A 16,298-nucleotide genomic window follows, 5' to 3' on the forward strand; every position below is an offset into this window, starting at 1 on the left:
GCCATCGGTGACTATTTTAATTTTCTTAATGACAGTAACAAAATGTGCTGTGGTGGTTTTCAATGGAAACAACTACAGATCTCTTGGCTGCTTTTCATTTGAACCAAAGTGAAAATTTCATGCTATTTAACCAAGTCAAGGCCTTGCATGGAGAAATGAAATCACCATATACTTGGAGAATAAGTCTGGTTTTCATTCAATTTTACAAATAAAATCTGAAAGGTCTGCTGTTTAAGATGTTCCAATTATTTTTCCTATTTTATGACTATATGTAGTGACATGGAAATCATCTGCAGAAATGCATTTTGAACAGATGCCATCCAAAATCTTACTATTATATGTAGGTAAGTGTGAACATGCCATAGTACATCTAAATCTAGCAGAGACCTTTAAATAATGACAATCGGGATCAAGATTTATTGTGCTGAGCTCTTTACAAGAGGCTTTTGATGGTGACATACAGAACAACATATATTGCGTAAACAACAATCACTCTTTTTAAAAAAAAACATTGTTTCCCTTTAGAACTAGTTAGAAAATATTTCTTACTCCCAGTTGGCCAACATTATATATTGTTTATTAGCATACCCCTTGCATTATTTCTGATATGTGACTTTGTTGAAAAGCCAAGACACATAAACTTAATGGCTGGTCTTTTCTCTTGTTAGCGCAGTAAAACATAGTGTGTGTCAAGAATCGTCTACAAAAATTATGACTGATGAATATGATAACAGAACACACTTTCTTTCTTCTTTGAAGTCTAATGATAAAGAATAAAATCACTTGACAACAAAAAAATAATATACCAGCACTTACTAGCCTCTTCAAACTGATTTGACATATTTGCAGATCCACATAGATGTTTTCTTTTATCACAAAGAAAAGAATGCTTTTGTCATTGTTGCTAGATCAAACATTGATTCTTTTTTAGTCTTGGAGCAGCTTCTAAAATATTACCATCGACTTTTATTAACTCAGCATATACTTATCTAGATGTGTCTAAACTTGTGTATCAATGAGCTTAGATTTTAAGAGATCAAAACCAGTCATTTTCACAATGTGCTGAACAAACATCACATACTTATTTCCATACTTTTTATATTTCTAAACAGTCACTTTTCACTGCAAAGGGACCAATCCTGTTCCCATTGTAGTCAATATGGCAAAACTGTCATGGACTTAAATGGATGTAGGAACAGGTTGTAACCGAAAAACCCATATGAGTCTCTTGGGTCCCTTCTAGACATTTCCAAGGTGGCACGGCTAAGTCTGCACAGATAGACAGAAAGATTTTCATTCCTCCCTCCAAACACTGGAAAAAGCCAACACACATTTATTGATATTTAGTAATTTCTTATTAGATCTGGTTGGAAAAAATAGCTGAAATTAAATTTTGCTTAAACAAAGAAAAAAATATTCTGAGCATTTTTCCCTTCCATTTTCTGACTCTCTCTATTTAGAATGAAGTAGATATAATAGGGAAAAGCAGAAAGAAATCACCATCATTTTGACCCTACAATGGCTTTTATGTATTCTTGAGTAAATATTAATTTATTTATTAAAACAGACTTCTTCTAACAACTTTTTTTAAAACTTTTGACATTTGAGAGTTAAGAGGGAGCTTTTCTTATTTGTTTGCTGACACTGACATGGTGTAGTTATCAAGAATACAACTTTTGCAGTTGATCTCTTTTTATGACTGATTTTTAATGCAAATTAATTCCTGCCTTTTCTGTTGCTTTTTTCACATTCTAGATTTTAATTAATTTTTTGTTAAGGTGTTCATTGGCCTTTCAAAGATGCGCCACTTACAAAGAAAAATTTGTCTCTATTAATAAATATTCATTTCTCAGTTCTAACCTGACTTCATTCTTTAAAAATACAACTTTTTAAAAAAATATATGTGAACTTTCAGAGTAGGATTGTTAAAAGAGCTATGGTAAAACTCCCATTGACTTTTAGGAAGATGAAGGGTTAGGTCAATATTGAGTGTTTTTGAACATCCCATCCTAAAAAGTCAACAAGTTGGTGACAGAGTTGTTTGGTTTTACATGTAAGCCTCACGAAAAGCATATTAAACCACAATGCTGCAACACAAATATAATTCAGACAAAGCTATGGAACACTAGAGTTGTGAGTTAAAAATCTTGTTACCAAAATACAGAAGAGATGTAAGTAATTCTTTTTTTAGGCTTCAGAAATGCAATGAGCCAATGACAAATAGCGGGCTGAATCCTAAGCTGAACTAAAGTAGTGCTGGGCATGGGAGAAGGGTGAGGAACAAAAGTAGCTTCATATCCCCTTTCCACATCCCGACCTTGATGGGGCCAGTTCAGTACCTGGACCAACTACAGCAGCCTTAAGGTTGCTCTAAATTGTGCCAGGTTGCAATTCATTCCACAACTGGGGACAACGAGACATGTTGCATCAGGGTGAGAGTGCAGGGTAAGAACATAAGAACGGCCATACTGGGTCAGACCAAAGATGCATCTAGCTCAGTATCCTGTCTTCTGACAGTGGTCAGTGCCAGGTGCCCCAGAGGGAATGAACAGAACAGGTAATCACTAAGTGATCAATCCCCTGTCACCCATTCCCAGCTTCTGGTAAACAGGCTAGGGACACCATCCCTGTCCATCCTTGCTAATAGCTATTGATGGACCTATCCTCCATGAACTTATCAAGTTCTTTTTTGAACTCTGTTATAGACAAGGGCTTAGATAGTTTAAGTTCAGGTCATGAACCTCCTCATTCTAATTTTTAACATGGTTCTGGCTCCACCTTCCTACTGAACTGGCACAACTGGCTTTCAAAAGATCTTTACAACCCTTCAATAAAATACCCTCCTGTCAAAGACCCCAGTCCAGGGCCTAGCAGATTTGGCAGCATCTCCACATGCTGAATTTGAATCTGATGCACAAGTAATTTTAGGTACATGGAAAATACTTGCTCATGTCAATTCCATGTTAGATGGCTCCCAAGCGGTACCGGAGGAGGTGGGATTGGAGTTCATGAACATGTGAACTGCAACACTGCTCTGCCAAACTTGGCATCATGCTGGTCTGCTAGGTGATGGCATAGTGGGAGGAGACCTGGGCCAGAAACACTGCTGATGAAGCCTGAGCTTTTGTTGAATGTGCTGTCAAGATAGCAGGAGGAAGAGTACCCGCTTGATCATAGCACATATGAATGCAGGAAGTGATCCAGGATGAAATTCTCTGTGCTGAAACCGGTAGGCCTTTCATCCTGTCTGCTAATGCCACAAAGAGCTGTGTGGCTTTAGGGAACGGTTTGGTTTCTCTCAGTGTAGAAGACCAGGGCAAATCCAGCACATGAAGATGACACTCCTCTGTATTCTTGTGCGGTCTAGGGAAGAAAACTGGCAGGAAAATAGCCTGATTACTATGAAACTATGAGACCAGCTTTGGGAGGAATGCTGGGTGGGAGCACAACTGAACTTGTTCTTACAAGAACACCATATACAGCAGTTCTCATGTATAGGCCCTAATTTTTGAGACTTTTCTGGCTGAGGTAATGTCTAGCAGGAAGCTGACCTTCCAGGAGAGATACAACAGAGGCCGTGATGCCAACATCTCAAAAGGAGGGCCCATGAGTTTCGACAGGACCACAGAGGGATAGATTCACAAATTTGATGGTAAAGCCTCTCTAGATCCTTGAGGAAGTGAATGGACATATTTCATGTGAGAAGACTGATCCACCAGAGGGTGGAAGGCTGCTTTTGCTGCTAAATGCACTTTGAATGATGAAATGGCTAGACCCTATTGTTTCGGATGGAGTAGGTATTCCAGCATGGACTGGAGAGGTGACCAAGTTGGTGAGAGGCCTTGTTGGGAAGCCCACACCGAGAAACGCTTCCATGTGGCTAGATAAGTCCTCCTGTAGATGGGTCTGAACAGGCCAGCTCCACTGGATTCCACCATGCAGCTTCCACATGGTCAAGTGGAGGGTCTTGAGGTTCAGGTGGAGCAAACGGTCACGATCTAGTGAGATCAGGACTGGGAGGGGCATGAGCGGCAGCATGGGTGCTACTGATAGATCTAATAGCGTGCTGAACCAGTGTTGGTGCAGCCATGCAGGGGCTATAAGAATAACCCTTGTTTTGTCTCACTTGACTTTCAGAAGGACCTTGTGTACCAAAAGAACAGGGGGAAATGCATAGAACAGGAGCTTTGTCCATGGGAGTAGGAAGGCATCTGAGAGGGAGCCCAGACAATGACCGCGCAGTGAGAAAAACCGTTGACATTTTCTGTTCTGCTTGGTTGTGAACAGGTCTACATGAGGAAACCCCCAACTCTGGAAGATGAATTTGGTTACTTGTGGTAAGAAGAGAAAGACCTGCTGAGGTGATCTGCTAGAGTGTTCCGGGCTCCCAGAAGGTGGGAAACTTCGAGGTGGATGGAGTGTTGCACATAGAAGTCCCACAGGCAAATGGCCTCTTAAAGCAGGGTAGACGAGCACATTCCTCCCCGTCTATTGATCGAAAACATGGCTGCTGTGTTGTCCATGAGCACTTGTACGACTTTGCCCTTGATCTGGGATAGGAACGCCTGGAATGCTCTGAGCTCTCTGACGTTTATGTGCAAGGGGAGCTCTTCTTGGGACCACAGGCCCTGAGTCCTGAGGTACTGGAGATGAGCCTCCCAATCTAGATTGGACATGTTCAAAATTAGGGGTACTGATGGTTGGGGGGGGTGACAAAGGGAACACCTGCACCCACCGATCAGGGACCCCTTCACCAGTCAAGGGAGACGAGGACCAGGGCGGGAACTGTAAGCACTGAGTCCAAGTGGTAATGGCTCAGTGAGTACACTGAGACCAGCCAAGCTTGTAGGGGTCTGAGGTGCAGTCTTGCGTGCTGTACCACATAAGTGCACGCAAAAGTTTGAGGCAAATTTGGGCTCTTGTGCCTGGGTGGGTCTTGACCTTGGATATCATAGCCAACATTGTCTGAAAGGGAGCCTCTGGGAGGAAGGCTTTGGTGTCGGTGGAATTGAGCACCAATAAATTCTATCCTCTGGATGGGGGTGAGAGATGACTTTTGCTCATTTATCAATAGGCCCAGGGCATAAACGGTAGATTGATGTTGGCTTTCACCTGGGCCTCGGACTGGCCCCTAATACTTGAATGTCTCACCTTCTGAGGAAGGCCGCTGCCACCACCACCACGCATTTTGTGAAAACCTGAGGGGCTGCCAACAGGCCAAAAGGGAGGATGGTGAAGTGGCAGTGGGTCTGATTTGTGATGAACCTGAGGAACCTTCCATGGCCATGGAAGATGGAGATGTGGAACTAGGTGTCCTTCAAGTCCAGGGTGGCATACCAGTCCCTTGGATCCAGGGAATAATGGATGCCAAGGAGATCATGCAGAACCTCAGCTTCTTGAGATAACTGTTGAGGCAATGAAGGCATAGCATGGGTTGCAGACCCCCTTTGGCCTTCAGGATTAGGAAATGGCAAGAATAAAACCCTTTCCCTCTTAAGTTCTGAGGCATTTCCCCCACAGCCCTTACCTGCAGGAAGGCTTTCTCGTGAGAAGGGTCCCTGAACGGGGATGGGTATGGGAGGGAGGACTGGAAGAAAACTGAAGGATGTAACTTTCGTACACCGTACTCAGCACCCAAAGGTCCGAGGTGATGAGGGACCATGCTGGGCTGAAGTAGGAGAGTTGGTCTGAAAACAAAGCTGGGGCAGGATCCGGTATGGGAACTGATATAATGCCCCTGGGTGCTTCTTTAAAAGCTCTGCTTGGGGCCTCCTGGATATCTGTGTGATCCTGGTTGTGAGGCTGAGGTGGAAGGGGGTGGTTGCCTGCATTTATAACCTCTGCTCTATTTCTTAAACAGGTCTTGGTGATGTGGCGAATCCAAGAAGTAGACTAGTTGTTGAGGTCTGAAATGCTTCCTCGACGGTACCAGGGAGTAGAGGCCATGGGATCTAAGGGTGGCCTTGGAATCTTTCAGGCCATGGAGTTTCGCATCTGTCTATTCAGAGAAGAAGGAGGTTTCCTCAAACAGAAGATCCTGAATGGTTTGCTAAACCTCCAGTGGCAGCCCTGAAGATTGGAGTCAGGAGCACCTTCTTAGGATCACAGCCTGGAGGGAGGCCCTGGCTATGGTCTTCCCTTCCTCCATCAGAGCAGAGAACTCCTGGGGCAGCGAATACTTAAACTTCAACATGAAGTCCCAGACGTTATAGTTAAACCTCCCAAGCAAGGCCTGCTGATTGGAGATGTGAAGCTGTAACCCATCAGTAGAATAAATCTTTCTACCAAACAGGCTCAGCTTCTTTGAGTCCTTTGGCTTGCAGCCCTTGTCTGTCTCTTTCGTTGGCCGCTGTGACCACAAGGGGGGAGGGGGATGGAAATATAGATATTCACACCGCTTGGTGGGAACATAGTACATCTTTTCTGCTCTGTGGCAGGCAGCGAAGAAGGGGTCTGCCATAGGGACCTGACTGGACCCGTAACAGCCTCATTGAGGGATAGGGCCACCTTTGCTGCTGCCAAGATAGCAGTCAGGGTCTGGGAGGACTCTTTAAGCACCTTCACCTCTAGCTCTAGCTTAGAAGCACCCTTTTCTATAGTTCTTGGTGAACTCTGAAGTCATCCTGCGGCGCCGAGCTGCATGGTCCCGACACAACTTTGCCTGGGGAGGATGAGGATAAAACCTTCACTGGCAGGGGGCCTTCCTCCTCTAACTTCTACATCAATCATATCATGCAGGCCTAAGTCCTGAGTGTTGGTACCAGGCTCCGTACTGAGTCCAGGTCGGGTGGCAGATGGTGTGGTGGAGCTGCCCTTCTCTCGGACAAACTGAGTACAAACAGCTAGAAGGCTGTCCTCATACCGGGGGAAAACCCCACGGATTCCAAAATGGCCATTCGACCTACGTATGCCACTGTCCTCTGGGCCAGGGGCCCGAGGGGTACCTGCACTGGGATCTGGTGGGATGTAGGATGTATACTGGTAACAGCCTCTTGTTTGGGTGCAGGACTCCGCCTCTGTCTCCAAGGATGAGTCAGCTTGGGGAGACCATGGAGGGTTCCGCCAGCTGGTGCCGAGGGTCCAGGAAATGGTGCCAGAGCGAGGACGTCTTCACCAGCATCAGCATCAGCATCAGTTTCCCTCTAGTCAGTACCAGAAATACTCCATATTTCTACGTGTCCAAGAATTTTACTTTCTTTTAAAAACAAAACAGCTAATAAATACTACATTTGAAGATTTACAGCGTTATTCACATCCATCTGTGTAGTGTTCTAAGTTGTATGACTATCTGGGTTATGTAGCTCTTTTTTTTTCTTTTCTGTTGCCTTGCCTCATTACTCTACGCTAAAATGAACTGCATACGCTTACTTATTTGCCAATGCTCCACCTCCTTGTCAAGTCATTCAGAGTTTTATCACCTTTTTTGTACTGACATTCCCTCAGCTTTGTATTATCAGTAAATTTCATCACCTTACTACTTGTTCTTTCTTCCATGCTATCGATATGCTGCATAAATTCAACAAAATCAGCCCAAATGATCCTTACGGCATTCCATTATTCACATTCCTCCAACCTAAACTGCTTCAATTCACAAGTCTCCTATGCTTTCTGTATCCAAGTTAGGGTTTTTTAAAAAATCAAATAAAGTAGCTCTCCCTATGCCATACTTATTCATCCCACAGATTAGTCTTTTGTGCTGTACAGTTTGAAAAGCTTTTCTAAAATCCAGGTAAATTATGTTCACGGCTTCTTCTATCACTGCTTGTGGTTACTTCATCAAAATAGTCCATCAAAATTTTTAGACATGATCCCTCTTTTGTGAATCTGTGCCCTCTATCCTTCATTAAATCCAAAGTTTCTAGGTGTTCCTCTATTATGTATTTGATTAGGCTTTCTAGCATCTTTCCTTGCTGTTTAAATCAAGCTTACAAACCTGTAATTTCCTGCATAATCCTTACATCCCCTGTTAAATGTCTGTTAGCAGTAGTGTTTCCCTAGTCCATTGATACCTCTTCTATTTCCAAAAAGAGACTGCAAATATATCCGCTTAATGTTTCCTTTTATATTTGGCCACTTCCATTTCAGAGTTTCTTCTTTCTTTGGGAAAGGGGTATCTATTTATGACATCTGTTCCCTGTCTTCACATTGGGAGTACTAAAAGATAGAACCCAGTTTATCAATATCTGTTTCTTTGATCCTCCATATCAGTTTTAGCCCCACTAGTATCTCCTTCCACTGAACCATTGTCCCTATATACAGCATCCAAAAAGTACCTTGCAACTTCTAATGCAACCTTGCTTTTATCCTCCATTGTTTGTGTAGGAGTATGCAGCCTTCCTTAGTTTAACCTATATACTTTTTAGTTCTCTCCTGCAAGCAATATTCTTTACTTCATAAACCTGTATGCTTCCCTTACCTACAATGACTTTTTCCATGTACTTGTTCATCCAACATTGGCCTGCAGTCTTTGCTGCTAAGTGACTAGCCCAACCCGCAAAGTCCTGCTCAACTGACTTTTAGTCCTCTTTCTCCAACAAAGGGTGAAGCTCTCCCGTCAGCATAGGTAACGTCTTCACTATGCACTACAGAGGCACCGCTGCAAGGCTGTAAGGGCTTGTCTATACTTACGCGCTGGTTCAGCGGCAGGCAATTGAACTTCTGGGTTCGATTTATCGCGTCTTGTCTGGACGCGATAAATCGAACCCAGAAGTGCTCGCCGTCGACTCCGGTAATCCTGCTCGGCGCGAGGAGTACGCGGAGTTGACGGGGGAGCCTGCCTGCTGCGTCTGGACCGCGGTAAGTTCGAACTAAGGTACGTCGACTTCAGCTACGTTATTCACGTAGCTGAAGTTGCATACCTTAGTTCGAATTGGGGGGTTAGTGTAGACCAGGCCTAAGTGTAGGCAAGCCTTCAGGCTCATGAGGTAGAGGCTACAAGGCTATAAAACTGCAATGTAGATGTTCGGGCTCGGGCTGGAGCCCGAGCTCTGTGACCCAAACATCTGGCTCAAGCCCAAAAGTCTACACAGCAATGTTATAGCCCTGCAGCTCGAACCTTGCAGCTGACATAGGTCAGCCATGGGTGTTTTACTGCAGTGCAGACATACCCACAGACAACAAACCATACGATCTAGGTCTGCACACAATATTATACCCATTTGCAAGTACCAAATCCTGGAACGACATCACCTGACTTTTCATTGTATTGTTTTTATTATTACCAGTGTGCTTGGAGCTGCACAAGACACATAAAGAAACCTGGCCCCTGCTCTGAAAGAGCGTATTTATCCACTTACCTCATTCTTCATCACAGATCAGATTATTTTTGACAAGTGCCATAACTGAGGATTTATTTTCTGTCTTCCTGAATGCTTAAGCTCTCAGAGAACTAAGCATATGTTAGACAGCTTCACTGAATAGTTAGCCATTTATCTTGCTCATAGGGGCACTGTCAACTTGCATTTTTTATACTGACTAATTTCTAAATACTCCAGTCGCTAATAAAGTACCCTTTAATTAGCATATTCTGATTGTTTTAAAAAACTGATTAATTATTTTATAAGAATTTTTTCAGTTTTCCTTTTGATGTTTATTACGGTCTTAACTATACAGGGAAAACAGTGAAAATGACTATAGATAAATAGCTGTCAAATCTACAAAGTAAACAAGCTGAAAAATAATATTTTCCTAACTTCTTTCTTTGTAGCTACTTGTAGCTATATAACATATTCATCATCATCATGTTCCTATTTCGCCTCTGGCGTTTAGGGCAATGACGAAGCTCCTCCACTCCTGTCTGTTTCTGACAAGTCTTTCAATGGTTCCCCAGCTGTGCCCCAGGTTTTTCAGCTCGGCTTCCACAGCTCTTCGCCATGTTGTTTTCAGGCAGCCTCGTTTTTGCTTTCCTTCAGATGTCCATGTTATTGCTACTCTGGTGATGGAATCAGTTTCCATCCGAAGCACATGACTGATCCATCTCCAACGCCTCCTGGCAACGATGGTGCTCAGATCCTCTTGGTTGCACTGTGTCAATAGATCTTGGTTTGAGATTGTTCTGGGCCAAAAGATACAGAGGATTTTTCTGAGGCAAGTTGTATGGAATGAAGACAGTTTAGTTAGACATGTCATACTTTCTCATTCCCCAGCATTCTGCCCTATAAAGTAGTGTTGAAAGTACGCAGCTCTGATAAATCTTGAGTTTGGTTTTGGTGTTGTATTTTGATGATTTCCAGGCTGTATTTAAGCTCCTGAAGGTGTTCTTGGCTTTATTGATTTTGTTCCGGATGTCCTGGCTTGTTCCACCATCCTGGCTGATGGTGCTGCCCAAGTATGTGAATGTTTCTACATTGGTGAGAACATAATCCTCTATCTGTACTGGTGATGGTGATGCAATATTAAAGGTCATGATATCTGTCTTATTGCGGTTGATTTTCAGTCCAATTTGCTGGTTGAATGCATTGAGTTGAGTTGTTTTTTCTTGTCTATGGTGTTGGGTATGTGATAGGAGAGCGGCATCATCTGCAAAGCCCAGGTCTTCAAGGGATGAGAAGAGTGTCCATTTAATGCCTCTTGGCATGTCTTCTGTTGTACACTGCATTACCCAGTCGACAGCAATGTTGAAGAGGATTGCAGACCTGACACACCCTGATGTACTCCTGTTTTGACTTCAAAACTGAGCTCACTGTGATCAACATTGCATGTAAAGTCGAAACAGAAGCGTCTGATGACATTGATTATACGGAAAGGAATTCCATATGCACACAAAATGTGCTATAGGCTGGTCCTGTGAATGCTATCAAAAGCCTTCTCAAAGTCTATGACATTTATGTGGAGTTGCCATTGCCATTCTAAGCACTCTTCTATTATGTTTCGTAGAATGAAGATCCTGTCTGTGCATCCATGCCCTTTCTGAAAACCAGCTGGCTCTTTTCTGAGAACGCTATCAACTGCCTCTGATATATGCTGGACTATGATCTTACACAATACTTTGTTTGGCACAGATAAAAGTGCCAAATGGCAGAGATAAGAACCAGATTGATATATCATGATCAAAGGCAAATGGTGACGCTCACTGACAGATGAGAAAGTGAGAAAGGGTGCAGATGTTCGCAGCGACCACCACCTTGTGACAGCCTACATCAAGCTAAAACTGAGAAGTGTGGGTCCACCAAACAAGGAACATAGACATTATTATACTGACAAGCTAAAGTCTCCTCAAATATAGAAAGCTTTCATTCTGCAGCTAAAGAACAGGTTTCAAGCACTTGCAGACCTTGATGAAGAGGAGGGGAATGCAGATGAGGAGATCAACAAGAAGTGAGACAAAGTAACAGCAATTTATAAACAAGAGCAGTGAAGCCTGTCTAGGCTATAGGCAGAAGAGAAGGAAGGAGTGCATTACACTAGTCTACAATTTTTGAGAAGTTGTCTGCTTCAGAGATAAAATGTGCTATTTATTATGTATTTTGATGTGCTGAATTCAAATATGACAATTAAAACAACTGATTGGCTACTGTTTCTAAGATATTTAAGTTTTTACATTTTATGTCTATGTATATTGTGTAGATAGTAGAGTTTTAATCATAAATTGTACACCTAGGTCTTTTCATGTGTTTATGGTTGCTTTACATGATAATATTTCACCTGTCCTGTTTATGTAACACTTTAAAAATCAGCAAAAGGGTTATATAAATAAAATTGATTATGAAACAAAAGGCAAAAAACTATTCTGTACATAATTTAGTCCTATTCAGTGTCTACTCGGCGCTTCTTGGCTTGTCTCTTGTATTCATTAAATGGAGCATCTCTTGTCACTGTCCAGCAATAGTCTGCAAGCATTGACGGGCTCCATTTGCCCTGATAGCTTTTCTCCATTGTTGCAATGTCCTGGTGAAATCACTCGCCGTGCTCGTCGCTCACTGCTCCGCAGTTCGGTGGAAAAAAATCTAGATGAGAGTGCAAAAAATGTATCTTTAGTGACATGTTGCAACCAAGACTTTTGTATGCCTCGAGGAGGTTTTCCACCAACAACCTGTAGTTGTCTGCCTTGTTGTTTCCGAAAAAATTTATTGCCACTAAATGGAAGGCTTTCCATGCCGTCTTTTCCTTGCCATGCAGTGCATGGTCAAATGCATCATCTCGAAGAAGTTCACGAATCTGAGGACCAACAAAGACACCTTCCTTTATCTTAGATTCACTTAACCTTGGAAATTTTCCACGGAGGTACTTGAAAGCTGCTTGTGTTTTGTCAATGGCCTTGACAAAGTTCTTCATCAAACCCAGCTTGATGTGTAAGGGTGGTAACAAAATCTTCCTTGATTCAACAAGTGGTGGATGCTGAACACTTTTCCTCCCAGACTCCAATGACTGTCGGAGTGGCCAATCTTTCTTGATGTAGTGGGAATCTCTTGCGTGACTATCCCATTCGCAGAGAAAACAGCAGTACTTTGTGTATCCAGTCTGCAGACTAAGCAAGAGAGCAACAACCTTCAAATCGCCACAAAGCTGCCACTGATGTTGGTCATAGTTTATGCACCTCAAAAGTTGTTTCATGTTGTCATAGGTTTCCTTCATATGGACTGCATGATCAACTGGAATTGATGGCAAAACGTTGCCATTATGCAGTAAAACAGCTTTAAGACTCGTCTTTGATGAATCTATGAACAGTCTCCACTCATCTGGATCGTGAACGATGTTGAGGGCTGCCATCACACCATCGATGTTGTTGCAGGCTACAAGATCGCCTTCCATGAAGAAGAATGGGACAAGATCCTTTTGACGGTCACGGAACATGGAAACCCTAACATCACCTGCCAGGAGATTCCACTGCTGTAAGCTGGAGCCCAACAGCTCTGCCTTGCTCTTGGGTAGTTCCAAATCCCTGACAAGGTCATTCAGTTCACCTTGTGTTATGAGGTGTGGTTCAGAGGAGGAGGATGGGAGAAAATGTGGGTCCTGTGACATTGATGGTTCAGGACCAGAAGTTTCATCCTCTTCCTCTTCCTCGTCTGACTCAAGTGAGAATGATTCTGGTGCATCAGGAACTGGCAGTCCTTCTCCATGGAGTACTGGGCGTATAGCTGATGGAATGTTTGGATAATGCACAGTCCACTTTTTCTTCTTTGACACACCTTTCCCAACTGGAGGCACCATGCAGAAGTAACAATTGCTGGTATGATCTGTTGGCTCTCTCCAAATCATAGGCACTGCAAAAGGCATAGATTTCCTTTTCCTATTCACCCACTGGCGAAGATTTGTTGCACAAGTGTTGCAGCATATGTGTGGGGCCACCTCTTGTCCTGATCTCCAATTTTGCAGCCAAAATAAAGGTGATAGGCTTTCTTAACCATAGTGGTTATACTGCGCTTTTGTGATGCAAAAGTCACTTCACCACAAACATAGCAGAAGTTATCTGCACTGTCCAACAAGTACGAGGCATGTCCCTTTGCAAAATCAAACACGGACAAATAAGAGAGCACGACACTGTATGATTTCTAGAGCTGATATAGGGCAATTTGTTCAGCAGAGTGATGTAAGCTTCGTTATGATTGCATCAGCCATGACTTCTAGGAATAACATGATGCAATTCATATCATGTATGACGCAATACCAGCTTCAGATTGCATCATTCAGTGTTTTGCCTAAAAAGCAAGTACTGTCCAAACCCAGTCATAGATTTATTCATAGATCCAGTCAAAGATGTATTTTAGTCATTTCTGGTTTAAATTGAGATCCCTTCCCTTTATAACTCACTTATCCTCCGCCATTCCCAAGTCAAGGGGCGTATATACTGACCCAATAGCATATCTTGAAAACTAGAGCCAATCAACAATTTTAAGCATCATTTTCGTTCTCTGTGACCCAGAATTAGTAAAGTTTGACTACATTTATTTCAGAAGCATTTTGGCTGTAGAGCAGTGGGCAGCACAAGCCATAGAAACCAGACGAGCCCTGAAGAAAAAAGTTTTAGACACAAAATCCCAGAAGCTAAAGGACAGATACCAGGAGCAGTATAGCAAGGCACACTGGGAGGTCAAATGCCTTGTAAAACCGGACAAACGGCATTATATTGATAATCTGGCAACACAAGCAGAGGATGCAGCTGCTCGTGGTGAACAAGGAACCGTCTACAAAATGACACGGCTTATCAGTGGTAAATGGCAGACACCAACAAACACTCTCATCAGGAACAAACAAGTACACCTACTAACAACTTATTAAGAACAAGAAATACGCTGGACAGAGCATTTCAAAGAATTGCTGAACATGGAGCCACCGAGGAAGCGAACATCCAGGAGGCAGAAGATCTAGATATCAACACAGATACCCCAGCTAAGGAAGAGATCATTCAAGCCATCAGATCCTTAAAAAATGGGAAAGCTCCTGGCAAGGATAACTTGAATGCAGAATTGTTCAAGGTAAATCCTAAATTAGCAGCATCTATCCTGGCCCCTAGTTATAGTGAAGACACCAAAGACAGGAACTCTCAGTGATTGTAATAACTGGCATAGTATCACACTTTTACCTGTGCCAAACAAAGTATATAACATATTGCATATAACATTCTCACAGAAGTGTGACGGTGTCCCTTGAACAAGGCCTACCTTTGCTATTATGCCTAAAGAATCTTTGCTACCATTTGCTGTACTGTCTTTTGCCCTTTGCACTCTAGATCCTTGAACTCTTTGTACAATCATCTCTCTTAATGTCTCAGCTGCAAACCTGTCCTCCTCCTGTCGTCTAGTGAAGCTAGATGGCTCAGAAGGTCATGTGACCTCATGCAGAAAGTACCACATCTTGCAACATTTTAAAATCACAGCATCTTCTTTTCAAGGTCCCTAATCCCTCAGATCTCCAGATCTTTGAACACTCAATATTAAAGCGTAGCTCTTGTCAGAAGAGTGACTCTAAAAATGACATCTTGGGATTCTATATTTATTCTCTCTCAATTACTTCATTTTAGATTTGCATAGTTTACAAGTACAAATATGATTTCCCTAACTTCCAGCACTGCAAACTCAATCTGGGATCTGAAAAACAAATATGCTCTGTCTGCCTCCCTACACTAGGCTTGATCCTGCCGGGGCGGGGGTGGGGGGTGGTAAGCATCATATGGGACTTTGATTACTAAAACTAATAAATCCTGAGCACTGTTTAATAATCAGAAGTCTGTTATGCCTACTATTAACATCTTCTTCCAGATCCCTGCCTTTCTGCCTCCTTACACTGGTCCTGATCTTGAAGGGTGTTGCCACTCAGGGAGTTTCCTGAGTCAGTGGGAGTTGCTGATAAGTCAATAAGAGTTGTAATACTTAGAATCACTCAAGACTAGGCCAGCTGACATCTGTAATAAAGATTTTGTAATCAGAATTCAGTAGATAATTTTGTTGATGATGCATGTGGCAGCAAAGTACGATCTATATGGTAGATCTGAGATATGCAGGAAACCGATATATGGAGTAAAAAGGTTCCATTTTTTCAGTCACTTTTTTTGTTTGTGTTTGTTTCTTTTAAACTACGAGGCGCTTTGAGGCAGCCATTCAATAAAGCCACCGCTCTCTCCACCCACAATCAGCAACAGTTGCAGCCCAATAAAACTAACAGTTCACACGTATTCACAGGAGAATAATCTTTTGCCACTACTTTCTATCACAAATTTTGTAACAGCCCTCAGGACTTAGACACAAAAGCAAAATTTAAGGCTCTTTAAAATGTTATACACCAGTAATACCTTTATTTGTTTATTTCAAAACCAATAACACTTTCCTCTGACCCCATGCAAACAGTTGCCTTTGAAAAAAAAATAACACTAACTCTCCTTTATAACATTCTTCTGAAAGTGGCCCTTTAACCTCTCCTGGCCTTAACCATTCATTTTAATCTGGATTTTTATCGATTCGAGCAGATTCCGGACATTATCCTACAATTGTAACAAAGTCTTACTGAACAGAACTTACACTAAAAGAATGCAATACTAATATTAATGTACAAAAAAATACATCACAAATACATTGTATATAAGAATCTGAAACATCAAAGATAGGAATGCATCCCTTAGATCCGAAGCATGCAATGAGAACTGCACTGGTGAAGGTCAGTGGGATTCCGTATGGATACAAAGACATGCTCATGCTGATCTGTTTGCAGGATTCGCGTCTATGCTTAACTGACATAGCTATGCTGGCAAAATGCTTAATGTAGAGACAGTCATACCAGCAAAAAAATCCTTTTGCCAGGATAACTTATTTCAGAAGAGTGACATCCAGGGAATTAAACCAATAGGAGTATAATTATATTGG

The 16,298-nt window shown here is 42.4% G+C and overlaps 1 protein-coding gene across 16 annotated transcripts in view; it reads right to left on the reverse strand.

The window, feature by feature from the left end:
- The window catches only part of ZNF521 (zinc finger protein 521), a 277,408-nt gene that overhangs the window by 132,259 nt on the left and 128,851 nt on the right, over positions 1–16,298 (reverse strand). The gene's annotated exons all lie outside the window — the stretch shown is intronic.

The sequence above is a fragment of the Chrysemys picta genome, chromosome 2 (assembly GCF_011386835.1).
Source record: "Chrysemys picta bellii isolate R12L10 chromosome 2, ASM1138683v2, whole genome shotgun sequence".
NCBI lineage: Eukaryota > Metazoa > Chordata > Testudines > Emydidae > Chrysemys > Chrysemys picta.